Genomic DNA, 13,073 nt, shown 5'->3' with positions numbered 1-13,073 from the left:
TCTGTTCTTCATACCTATAGTCCACGAAAAAGCCAAAAATTTTTGGGTTAGATCATCATATCCGAAGCAATCTGAGCCTTTGCATAGTCTTTTTAGAGTTTTTCTTTGTTGAATTTGCGGTTGCATCGTTGTGTCGAATTGCTGGTGTTAGCGTCTAGTCCCTTAGAGTTTCGAGTTCTGTTCACAGGTTGTCACGCCGCCGCCTCACCATCGTCATCATCATTACCTTATACCACCACCCCACCATATACATCACCGCTGCCACATACAACCACCAATCTGAGTCCACATATACCATCGCCATATACCACCACCAATCCGAGTCCAGATATACCATCGCCATATACAACCACTAGTCCGAGTTCCACCAGATTCATCTCTGCCACCAGTCCTAGTCTGAGTCTAGTATTTGTTGCTTTGTCTTGGAGTTCCAGATCACGCGATACTTCGAGTCGTGACCAAGTCGGACTCCCCAACTTCCGTTCTATCCACAGTAGAAAAATAGTTCCAAACTCAAAAAAAACTAAGTCTGGAAAATTTTGGCTAGGCAGTTTTTAGACCATTTGTAGACTTTTTTGAAAAAAATTGTTGTGGAGCAAAAAAAAAAGAGGAAAAAAGTGCAAAAAAGGAAATAAATTCAGAGAGTGCTCCTCCCTTGTTTACGTGTCGTGCCGTGATTTTGTTCGTGTTGTAGGCTCGCGTCTCTAGTACGGTCGAGCCTAGGACCAGCACAGTACCATCATTGAGCATCTATTCAACTTTGCATCTCTGAATTGATTATTGCTGACATTTTTGCTACCATATCATAAGCCTTCCCAGCTCCACATACATCTACATCATGCGGTTGGCACCACCTGGCAATCGCTCTATCCAATCTTTGAGAGTTTGACTACGACGGTTGCCGATCACCACCTGCTGTTGGGTAAGAACTGGTAAGAATCTGAGATTCGCTTGCCGGATTTGTGATACACCACCACCACCACGACCACTTCCTAGTAGTCTGTAGGATCATATTCTTGTGTGTTTCTATTGCTGCTAACCTTGGCAGGATCACAAGCCGGTGAGACAGATTGGGGAACATGATGAACAAAGCTCTACATGATAAATTTTAGCAAATGATGAGTGGACAGGTGCAAGATGTGCTAAACAGATTTGAAGAGGCCATGGAGAAGATAGATGGCATGGAGAAGACGTTCGAAACAAAGCTTGATAACAAGTTTAATGAATTGCTTGCGCGTTTTCCACCACCACCGGCTGCACCTAACGCACCTCTACAACAACAACATCACCTTCAAAATCAAGTGGGACGGGCACTGCGCATTCCCCATGAGCCTGGTTAAAATTCTGGTGCTGCTGTTGATGCTTCTGTAGCTCCTGCTGCTACTGCAGAGGTGGAGGACCATTACGAGGATGAGGTTGATCAAAATCAGAACTACGTGCAACCACCAGCACCACCGCCACCAAGTCGTCCTCATGCATATCATCGCAATGGTAGGGCTGCACAACCACCTCAGGTACGTGATCATGACCATCTCCCTAAACTGAAATTGCACATTCCACCATTTGAGGGTAGATATGTTCCTGATATATATCTTACTTGGCAGTTAGAAACTAAACAATGATTTACATTTTTACAATATCCCGAGGCGAGACGTGTTCCTATTGCTGTTTGTGCTTTCACTAGCTTTGCATGTGTTTGGTGGTCTGAACGTTGTAGATTATATCCTATTCCATCTACTTGGGCTGCTTTGAAAACTGCTATGCGTACTTGTTGGGTTCCACCATATTATCAATGTGAATTACTTTAAAAATTGCAGTGTTTAAGACAAGGAAAAAATTCTGTAGAAGAATATTATTAGGAATTACAAACTGGCATGATTAGATGTGGTATTGTCGACGAGAATGAAGCTATGCTTGCACGTTTTATGGGTGGATTAAATAGAGAGATTCAGACCATTCTAGAGTATAAGGAGTATACTAATATCACTCGTTTATTCCATCTTGCTTGTAAAGCTGAACGTGAAGTGCAGGATCGACATGCATTGGCGCGAACTAACTTTTCTGCAGGTCGATCTTCGTCATGAACACCACGTGCATCCTATATTTCCACTGCACAAGCACCTCCATCAGGTGCCTCCTCCAGCCGTGATAGAAGAAAGCAAGCACAACCACCACTACCTGCCAAGAGCACACCTGCTGGGCCTGCATAGAGTTCTTGTTCTTCCATGGCATCAACAGGTCACACAAGTGATATTATTTGTCGTGGTTGTAAGGGAAGAGGACATTTTGCGAGAGAATGCAAATCTCAGCATGTGATGATTGTTACTGAGGATGGTGGGTATGAGTCCACTAGTGACTATGATGAGGAGACTTTGGCTCTTATTACACATGAAGAACACGGTGGAGAGGATTCTAATCATGAGACGCAATACATGGTTGTTGAAGATGCTGACAGGTATGAATGTTTAGTTGCTCAACGTGTTTTGAGTGTGCAGGTTACACAAGCTGAGCAAAATCAGAGGCATAATTTGTTCCATACAAAGGGAGTTGTGAAGGAATGTTCTGTTCACGTCATCATAGATGGAGGGAGAGGCAATAACTTGGCTAGCATGGAGATGGTGGAGAAGCTATCTCTCACTACAAGACCACATCCATATCCTTACTACATCCAATGGTTCAACAACAGTGGCAAGGTTAAGGTAACACGTACTGTTCGTGTGCATTTTAGTATCTCTACATATGTTGATTATGTTGATTGTGATGTGGTACCTATGCAAGCATGTTCCTTATTACTTGGTAGACCATGGCAATTTTATAAAAATTCTGTACACCATGGTGGAAACAATCAGTATACTCTTATGACTCCTGATTCCATTTTGAAAGATGATATTAATAGAGCTAATAAAGCAAAACTGGAGAAACATAAGAGTGAAAATCAGATTGTGGCAAAAGAATTTGAGCAACAAATGAAGCCTAATAATAAACCATCTAGTGTTGCTTCTAAAATTAAATTGAAAAGTGCATTTTTACTTGCCACCAAATCTGATATTGATGATCTAGATTTTAGCAAATCTGTTTGCTATGGTTTTGTGTGCAAAGAGGCATTATTTTCATTCGAGGACGTGCCTTCCTCTTTGCCTCTTGCTGTCACTAACATTTTGCAGTAGTTCACTGACGTCTTTCCATAAGACGTGCCACCAGGATTACCACCTATTCGAGGGATTGAGCATCAAATTGACTTAATTCCCGGTGCATCTTTACCCAACTGTGCACCATACCGTACCAATCTAGAGGAGATGAAGGAGATTATGCGTCAAGTACAAGAACTACTCGACAAAGGTTATATACGCGAATCCCTTAGTCCTTGTGTTGTTCCTATCATTTTAGTGCCGAAAAAGCATGGTATGTCGCGTATGTGCCTTGATTGTAGAGGCATTAATAATATTTCTATTCGTTATCGTCATCCTATTCCTAGGCTAGATGATATGATTGATGAATTGAGTGGCTCTACAATATTCTCCAAAGTTGATTTGCTAGTGGATACCATAAAATTCGTATGAAATTGGGAAATGAACGGAAAACAACATTTAAAATTAAGTTTGGATTATATGATTGGTTAGTCATGCCTTTTGGGTTAACTAATGCACCTAGTACTTTCATGAGATTAATGAACGAAGTTTTACGTGCTTTCATTGGACGATTTGTGGTAGTTTACTTTGATGACATATTGATTTATAGCAAATCTTTGGAGGAACATTTGGAACATTCACGTGTTGTTTTTATTGCTCTACGTGATGCATGTTTGTTTGGTAACCTTGGAAAGTGCACCTTTTGCACCAATTGAGTATCTTTTCTTGGCTATGTTGTTACTCCACAGGGAATTGAAGTTGATAAAGCCAAGATTGAAGCTATTGAGAGTTGGCCGCAGCCCAAAACGGTCAAACAAGTGAGGAGTTTCCTTAGCCTCGCAGGTTTCTATAGGCGTTTTGTGAGAGATTTTAGCACCATTGCTGCACCTCTCAACGAGCTTACAAAGAAGGATGTGCCTTTTGTTTGGGGTACCGCACAGGAAGAAGCCTTCACGGTATTGAAAGATAAGTTGACACATGCTCCTTTACTCCAACTTACAGATTTTAATAAGACTTTTGAGCTTGAATGTGATGCTAGTGGAATTGGATTAGGAGGTGTGTTATTACAAGATGGCAAACATGTTGCATACTTTTCTGTAGAATTGAGTGGGCCTAGTCTGAACTATTCTACTTATGATAAATAATTATATGCTCTTGTTCGGACCTTAGAAACATGGCAACATTATTTATGGCCCAAGAAATTTGTTATACATTCTGCTCATGAATCTTTGAAACACATTAAAAGTCACGCAAAACTGAACCGTGGACATGCTAAATGGGTTGAATTCATTGAGACTTTCCCTTATGTCATTAAACACAAGAAGGGTAAAGAAAATGTTATTGCTGATGCATTGTCTCGTCATTATACTATGCTTTCACAACTTGACTTTAAAATATTTGGTTTGGAGACCATCAAAGATCAATATGTGCATGATGCTGAATTTAAAGATGTATTGCAGAATTGTAAGGAAGGGAGAACTTGGAACAAGTTTGTTCTTAACGATGGATTTGTGTTTCGTGCTAACAAGCTATGCATTCCAGCTAGCTCCGTTTGTCTTTTGTTGTTGCAGGAGGCGCATGGAGGAGGATTAATGGGACACTTTGGCGTTAAGAAGACGGAGGATATACTTGCTACACATTTATTTTGGCCAAAAATGAGACGGGATGCTGAGCGTTTTGTTGCTCGCTGCACTACATGTCAAAAAGCTAAGTCACGACTCAATCCTCACGGTTTATATATGCATTTGCCTGTACCTAGTGTTCCTGGGGAGGATATATCTATGGACTTTGTTTTAGGTTTACCTCGAACAAAGAAGGGGAGGGATAGCATATTTGTTTCCATGGATAGATTTTTGAAAATGGCACACTTTATACCATGTCATAAAAGCGATGATGCTGTTAATGTTGCTGATTTGTTGTTTAGTGAAATTATTCGCTTGCATGGTGTGCCAAATACCGTTGTTTCAGATCGTGATACTAAATTTCTTAGCCACTTTTGGAGATGTTTATGGGCAAAGTTGGGGACTAAACTTCTTTTTAGTACTACTTGCCACCCCCAAACTGATGGACAAACTGAAGTAGTCGATAGAACATTGTCTACTATGCTTAGTGCTGTTTTGAAGAATAATAAGAAAATGTGGGAAGAATGCTTGCCTCATATTAAATTTGCTTATAATCGTTCATTGCATTCTACTACTAATGTCGGGTGGTAGGTGCGACATATGCCAACAGGTGGCTTATCGTTGTGGGAGCCAGTAAGACATCGCCGGTGCCTGGAAATGGGATAAGGCGAAGACATGCACGCCGGCGAATCTTACCCAGCTTCGGGGCTCTCCGTGGAGATAACACCCCTACTGCTGCTCTGCAGGATCTCCGCATGATCACTAGATGAACAAGTAGCTACACAATGCTCCTTGAGCTATTTGGTGGGAGGAGGAAGAAGGACACGGCTAGCCTGTTTCTTCTCCTTGTGTGGTGTCTAGGACTAGCTGGGGGTCGAACCCTTTGCATGGGTGCCCCGGGGGGTTTATATAGGCCTACCCCTCGGGGGTACAATGGTAATCCGACTGGGCGCGGGGCCCAGCCGTCTGTGACCGCGCTCGCCGGCTTCTGTGCCGACCGCTGGGGCCTGCCGGCTGGTGGGTCCCGCCGGCTACCAACTCCTTGGCAACAGACAGGTCCCACTGCCAAGGGTCTTGTCGATGGCTGGTTACTGTTGCCTCATCCTGATGACGAGGGCTTCGTCGAGGTAAGCGTGGCTACAGTGCCGCCGTCCGGCGGGCGATTACTGTAGCCTTACCGCGTCTTGTCTCCTTAATGGGGCGTCTTCTTCGAGAGGGGAAATGAGCTGGCTGCGGGGAGCCGGCCCCGTCTCGGGCCGACTGGGGGAGGCCAGGCCGCCTTCGGGTGTCTCTCTGCCCGAAGGGGCCCGCCGCCCGTGGGCCGTACTCGTAGCCTGTCGCGGATGACATCAGGGTCAACATGGCAACAGTGCCGCGCCGGACGGGTCATGGCCACTCTGTACGGCGCGCTGTGCCAGGCGTGCTCCGGGATTCGGGGGTGGCAGGCTTTACTGTAGCCACGCCCCGTCTCATCACCGCTAGGTGGATGCAAACTTTGAGGGTACGGTCTCGACCGCTTTATGGGCGCCGGCTTCTTGGAGTCGGCCTCCTCATGGCCGGCTTTATGGGAGCCGGCTCCTTGGAGTCGGCCTCCCATGGTTTTCTTCATGAGGGGTGAAGTCGGGCCGCCTTCTTCGAGCTGGCCTGGGTGACAGCCAGCAAGGGGAAGGCAGCCCCACGTCTTGGATTCCTGAGAGCCGGACGGGCTCGTAATTTTTTCAGAAGGGCCAGGGGAAGCCGGCTAGGCTACCCATGGCTATTTACTCCGACAGTAGTCCCCGAAGCTGATCGAGCTTCGAGGCGGACAGAGGGACGAGAAGCTTGGTCAGCTTCCTATCCTGAAGAGACGGCTTTGCTTGTGCATGCCGACTTCAGAGAGCTCCGGTTCTCGTAGGCGGGAACGCGGACCACGTGGCGAGGAAATCCTGCCAACACACGCGCGCGATGGGATGTCGCCGCAGGCCCGGGCCCGCCACTCGGAGGCCTCGGTCCGAGCGCGGATCTTCCATGGCCCACATGGGCCGCTCGCCTTCCCGCGGCGGTTTTATTCCGCCATCATGGCACAGTAATAGCGGGACGTGGGGGAGTGGGCATGATCGATCCCCACGCTTCCCCATGCCGCGTCTCCTCGGTTTCGCCACGCGAGCCTATAAGTAAGGGGAGGAGGGGGAGCGACAGAGGTTCGCACGCTCTCTCTCGCTCCGCCCCTTCTCGTCCTCCTCTCTTCCCCTCGTTGCCGCTGCAACCTCCCATCTCAGCGCCGCCGCGCCGCCACATCGTCTTGCTCCCATGGCGCTGTCGAGCTCATGGGACGGCTCCAACGTCCACGAGGACCATGTTGCATTCCTCCGCCAGACTCGGCGCCTGCCCGACGCCAACCTCGTGTGGGTCCACCTGGCGTCGGAGTCGGAGATCTCGCCGGCACCGGAGGAGCGCGAGCGGGTCGTCTTCCGCTCGCACTTCCTACGCGGCTTCGGCCTTCCGGCGAGCGGATTTCTACGCCCCTTCCTTGAGTTCTACAACCTTCAGCCGCATCACCTCACACCCAATGCGGTGATGTTGCTATCGGCCTTCGTCTCCCTCTGCGAAGGCTTCTTGGGGCTGCTCCCCACGCTGGAGCTCCGGGGGGAGTTCTTCCAGAGCAAACTCGGCACCGTCGTCGCCGGCGTGCCCGCCCCCTGCGGGGCCTTCATCGCCATGAGGAGGGCGGGCGAGAACAACCCATTCCCGCCCATCCCCCTGATCCAGTCGGTGAAGATCTGGCAGAAATCATACTTCTATGTGAAGAACGACGCCGAGCAAGGGGATCACGTCAACCTGCCGGCTTACGTAGTCAGCCCACCGGCTGGGAGGCAGCCCTCATGGAGTTTCCGGTAACGGTCACTGTCTCAGGCCGGGAACGCCGCCGTCTCCCGGCTTCGGGTGATGATCCAGTCGGAAAACCTGAACGGGGTCGACTTGGTGGCCGCCTTCGTGGAGCGCCGGATATCTCCTCTACAAAGCCGGCCCCACATGATGTGCCAGATGAGCGGCCGCTTCCACCCAAGCCGGCTGAGCACCAGGGAGATGCCTCGTGCGGAGGTATCGTATATGGTAAATTACATCTCAAATTGCAAGCTCGCCGAAGACTGGCGATACGGCAAGGCGCCGTATTCTCGTGCCAACCCTTCGCTCGTGGTAAGTTTTCTTTTCTTCCTTCTTTTCGTTGGTAGCCGGCTTTATGATGGCCGGCTTCTGATCAGTCGGTTCTTCTTAGCAGAACCCTCTTCTCCCGCCGACGACCGAGGCAGCGGGGATAGAACACTGGTACGCCCCCGACCGCACGGCAGACGATGTCGACGACCCGGACTTGGGGGCGGCTGCCATGGAAGACGCCGTCGTGGGGGACGAAGCCGAGCCCGGGGGCACAAGGCTCACTGCCAGCTTCGAGGACTGGCCGGATGATTTCGAAGCCGAAGTCGCCCCGCGTCGCCAGCCGGCGGCCAACCATCAGGGCGCGGGCTCGTCCATCGCGCCGGCTGCCGGCGGTGGTGCACAGAAGCGCCGGGCCGCTTTGGGCCTCTTCGGCAGTCGGCCGAAGAAGTCCAAAGCCTCCACCGCGGCGACCAAGCGAGACGAGGCGGCCGCGAAAGTCGTAGGTCGTCAATTGCCTTGTCGCATGCTCTACATCATTCTCTTCTTGTTCGAGCATTGTTCTTAATTTCTTTCGCTTGCTGGACAGGGTGCCGCTTTCCCTTGAGCGTGGTCCGGGCGGCTCCGTAGTTGGGCCGGCTGGAGGTTCTTCAAGCTCCCGCCGTGTGGACCCCCGCGCCGACCTCAGGGAGGCCACAGAGCGGAACGCCGTGAAGCGCGGGAGGAGCGCGAGGCGGCGGAGAAAGCGGCCGCGCAGGCGGCGAGGGAGCAGGCCGACGCGGCAGCCAAGACCGTGGAGCCGGAGGGGGAGGGTTCGGGCAACCAGCCTCCGCTGCTCGCCATTCCCCTCCAAGCCATGGCCCCCGACACCCCATTGCCCTTGGCGGAGGAGATCTCCCAAGACCCGCTGCTAATGGGAAGGGGGGAGGACCCCGTGGCCTTTGCGAGGAAAGCGCCGCCAACAGCGCCAACCGGAGAGGGCCAAGGCGGCCAATCGTCAGCGGCGCCAGAGGGGCCGGCCGGGGGTGAGCCGGAGAACAGAGCCGGCCTCGAGGTGCAGCCGACGACGGGCCGGCACGCAGGGGGAGGCGCCGCTCCACCGGAGTTGCGCCGAGCCGCGGGCACAGGCCAGTCGGCGGAAGATCTGGAGGCGGCCAGCACTGCCACGTCCGAGTGGACTCCTAGTGGGGGGACTGGCGAGCTGAATGTGGCGGCTCAAGGGGTCCGGAGCCGGCTGCAAGCTCAGGCCGCCCTGCTGCAACAGTTCACCCAGGAGTTCTTGTTGATGCGAGCCACCATCCGGGTGAGTCCTTCGTTCTTGGCTGCTTTGCTCTCTTAATTTCTTCCATGGGGGCGCGTCACCGCACCCACTGGGTGTAGTCCCCGAGATTCGGGCCGACTGCTGCGCAGTCGGGTCGGTCTTTCTTGACGGCTACCTTATTCTTGCCTCTTGTCTGAATTTCCAGGAATATCACAACCTCCATGCTGCCGCCTTCAACTCCCAGGCTCGGGAGTTGAGCCAGAGGACCGACGACCTGGCCGACAGCCGAAGTGAGTACTCAATCTTGACTGTCTCCTGTGGGGGCGCGTCAGCGCACCCACTGGGTGTAGTCCCCGAGATTCGGGCCGACTGCTAAGCAGTCGGGTCGGATTTTTCTTAACGACTCTTTCCTTATTGGTTTTTCTTTTTCTTTGTCTTCAGGGGCCAACGCCGACTTGAGGAAGGAGCTCGGCGAGGCGAAGGCCGCCCTTCATACCAAGGATGCCGAGTGCGCTGCCTTGGTCCAGGAGCTTGATCGCCTGGCCAAGAAGCTGGCCGACCAGGAGAAGAGCCACAAGGCGGCCCTGCAGGTGGCGCAGGATAGCGAAGCCGCCCTGAAGGCAGAGTATGAGACCGAGGCGGCGAGCTGGGCTGAGACCCGACGAGCCCTGGATGAAGGCTTCGGCCGGATCGAGGATTTGATCGACGGTAAGCCGCCTTCCTCGCCCCTCTCCTGCCCCTTGCCGCCTGGGTTTTTGGCTTAACTTGAGTTGCTGCTTGTTTTTTGGTGCAGACTACTTCCCCGGCTATTCCGCCTTCGCCGCCCAAAGCATTGAGGCCCATCGCGAGGTGCGCCGTCAGGCGGGGGCCAACATCGCGCCGGACGCGAACCGGACGCTTGAGGAGCAGCTCTTGGCTGTCCAGGCGCGGTTGCAGCCGGCTCATCGGATGCTTCGCCGGCTCCAACGTGCCGGGGCGCAAGTGTTGGCCGCCCTCTGGCCCGGCGAGACGATCCCTCGCACCCCAAGCCGAACTGCCGACTGGCTAGAGGTCGCAGTCGGTCGCTTTGAGGCTTGGAAGGCGTCGGCGGCCCGCCTCGGAGCCGGGCGGGTGTTGGAGTTCGTTCGGGCTTGGTACCCAGGGCTGAACCTAGACCAGCTGCGCACTTGGCGGATGGAGGCCGACGCGGAGCTGGAGGAGGTGAGGCCGGCTATCGCCCAGCGAGCTTCGACGATCGCCGAGTGCACCGACATCAGCGTTTTCGCACCCGAAATCGATGATGACGGTGTTGCTCAGCCGGAGGAGTGGTTCGGGCTGAACCCGGCGGTGGGCGAGGACTCGGCGGAGGAGATTGCCTCCAGCGACGAGGGCGAGGATGACGAAGAGGAGGGCAGCGAAGACGTCGAGCCGGCTGGTGGAACAACCGGCCGACCTCAGGCCGACCGTGCCTCCAGCAACGAGGCGCGTGGAAGCGCGCCCTCTACGGGAGGCGGTGACCAAGCCGAAGTTCACCAGCCGGCCTCTCCTTCAGCCGGCACGACCATCTCCGCCAACCAGTCCGGCTCATCGGTCGCTCCGCCAGCTTGACCTGCCGTCTTTATCTTTCCTGCTTGTTGTCTTTTGAACAATCTTCATTAAGTTTTCACAGTTCCACCCACTAGGGGTGTATCCAGACAATGTTGAATGCTGGCCTCTCGGAGGTCTTTTATGTAAATATTGTTATGTGCATGTTTGGTTTCCATTCGCGTATGCTTTTTATCCTTAGGCCTTTTCTTTGCCGCCTTCCCTCTTTGGGGAGGCAAGTACTTGAGCTTTCCTGGATTGAAGTGAAGTGAATGGAAACCGGCCGGCCGGCTACTCTGGTAGCCAGTCGGCGGTGGGAGAAAAAACCAACTTTTTTTATATTAGTCCGTTAGTCCCTAGCCGTTTTTTGTGTGGGCGTCCGTTCCTGCCTTTAACTCTTGCCAGCCGGACAGCCGGTTCTTCGAACTGCGACTTTTGGCAAGAGAAGGCTTGGGAGCCGGCACACTACTTGTCTGACTGCGGGTAGGACTTCTAATATAACTCCAGTCGGCCAGTCCCCGAGCCGACTAGTCGAACCCGGTGCCGGACGGAACAAGTAAATGAAATGACAAGGTCATAAGCATGATACTTTTCATTCATAGATAAGAGATGGCAGTCCCCGAGCCCTCCTCGCGGGGCCTATTGTCTCGTACTTAATACAAAAGTTAGCATGATACATACTGCATTTCAACTGTAAAATCTTCGAAGGAGGTTGGCGTTCCATGGTCGTTCCGACTCCTTGCCGGAGTCGTCTCTCTTGCGTGCCTTCAGCTTCTGCGCGTCGATCAGGTAGTAGGAGTCGTTGCCTAGAGCTCTGCTGATGACGAAGGGGCCTTCCCAAGGGGCCGAGAGCTTGTGTTGGCCGGCTGTTCGCTGGATCAGCCAGAGCACATGATCGCCCTCTTGAAAAGATCTTGGCCTGACCTTCCGGCTGTGGTAGCGGCGCAAACCCTGCTGGTAGATGGCAGACCGGCTGAGGGCTAACAGCCGGCTTTCTTCCAGCAGGTCTACGCCGTCTTCTCGTGCTTCCTTGGCCTCCGCTTCCGTGTACATGGTTACTCGAGGCGAGTCGAACTCGATGTCAGTTGGGATGACCGCCTCGGCACCATACACAAGGAAGAAAGGGGTGAAGCCGGTTGACTTGTTTGGTGTAGTGCGCAGACTCCAGAGGACAGCCGGCAGCTCATCGAGCCAACAGCCGGCTGAACGCTCCAGAGGTACGACCAGTCGGGGCTTGATGCCGGAGAGGATGAGGCCGTTGGCTCGCTCGACCTGGCCGTTTGACTGCGGGTGGGCGACGGACGCTAAGTCCAGCCGAATACCTTGGGATGCGCAGAAACGTGCCAAGGCTCCTTTGGCAAAATTCGTGCCATTGTCGGTGATGATGCTGTGTGGCATGCCGTACCGAGTTGTTATGTCTGCGATGAATGTTACAGCAGTCGGCCCATTCAGCTTCTTGATCGGCTTTGCCTCAATCCACTTGGTGAATTTGTCGACGGCGACGAGCAAATGCGTCATGCCGCCGCGCGCCGTCTTGAATGGGCCCACCATGTCCAGTCCCCAAACGGCGAAGGGCCAGGTGAGGGGAATGGTCTTGAGTGCCGAAGCCGGCATGTGTTGCTTGGAGCTGAAAAGTTGGCACCCTTTGCAATGTTTAACTAATTCTTTGGCGTCATCCAAAGCAGTCGGCCAGAAAAAACCATGGCAGAAGGCTTTGGCGACAAGTGATCTTGAGGCCGCATGGTGGCCGCATTCTCCTTGGTGAATGTCTCTGAGGATTGCAATGCCCTTCTCTTGCTCGACGCACCGTTGGAGGATCCCAGTGACACTGCGCTTGACTAGTTCTCTGTTGACGATTGTGTATGCTCCGGCTCGACGTTGGACTTGTCTTGCCTCTGTTTCGTCAGCCGGCAGATCTTGGTTTACTATAAAGTTGAGGATGGACTGAGCCCACAATGGAGCCGTGACTTCTCCTACTGCCAAAGTGGCTACCGCCACCAGGGTGGGCGGGCTGGGTGGTGAGATGCTGGAGTCGGTCGCCGGCTGTTGTGCTGGTGCAGTCCCCGGGCCGGCTACCGCAGTCCCCGAGCCGGTTGCCGAAGTCCCCGGGCCAGCTGCGGGAGTCTCGGGGTCGCCTGCTAGGTTCTTCGAGCCGGACCCGGCTGCATCGGGGTCAGGCGGCACGAAGATGGAGTCGCACTCTGGAGACGGCTTGATGGACGGCTTGAGGAGGCGTTGTAGAGCGACGCCGGTTGGAATTGCTTGCCGAGTGGAGCCTATTCGAGCCAGGGCATCGGCTGGCTCGTTGTCGGCTCGCGGTACGTGGAGGAACTCGCATCCTTCAAAGTATCCGCTGAGTTGTTGAAC

Source organism: Triticum aestivum, chromosome 3A, assembly GCF_018294505.1.
Source record: "Triticum aestivum cultivar Chinese Spring chromosome 3A, IWGSC CS RefSeq v2.1, whole genome shotgun sequence".
Lineage (NCBI taxonomy): Eukaryota > Viridiplantae > Streptophyta > Magnoliopsida > Poales > Poaceae > Triticum > Triticum aestivum.
Note: the sequence above shows the minus strand (reverse complement) of the source record.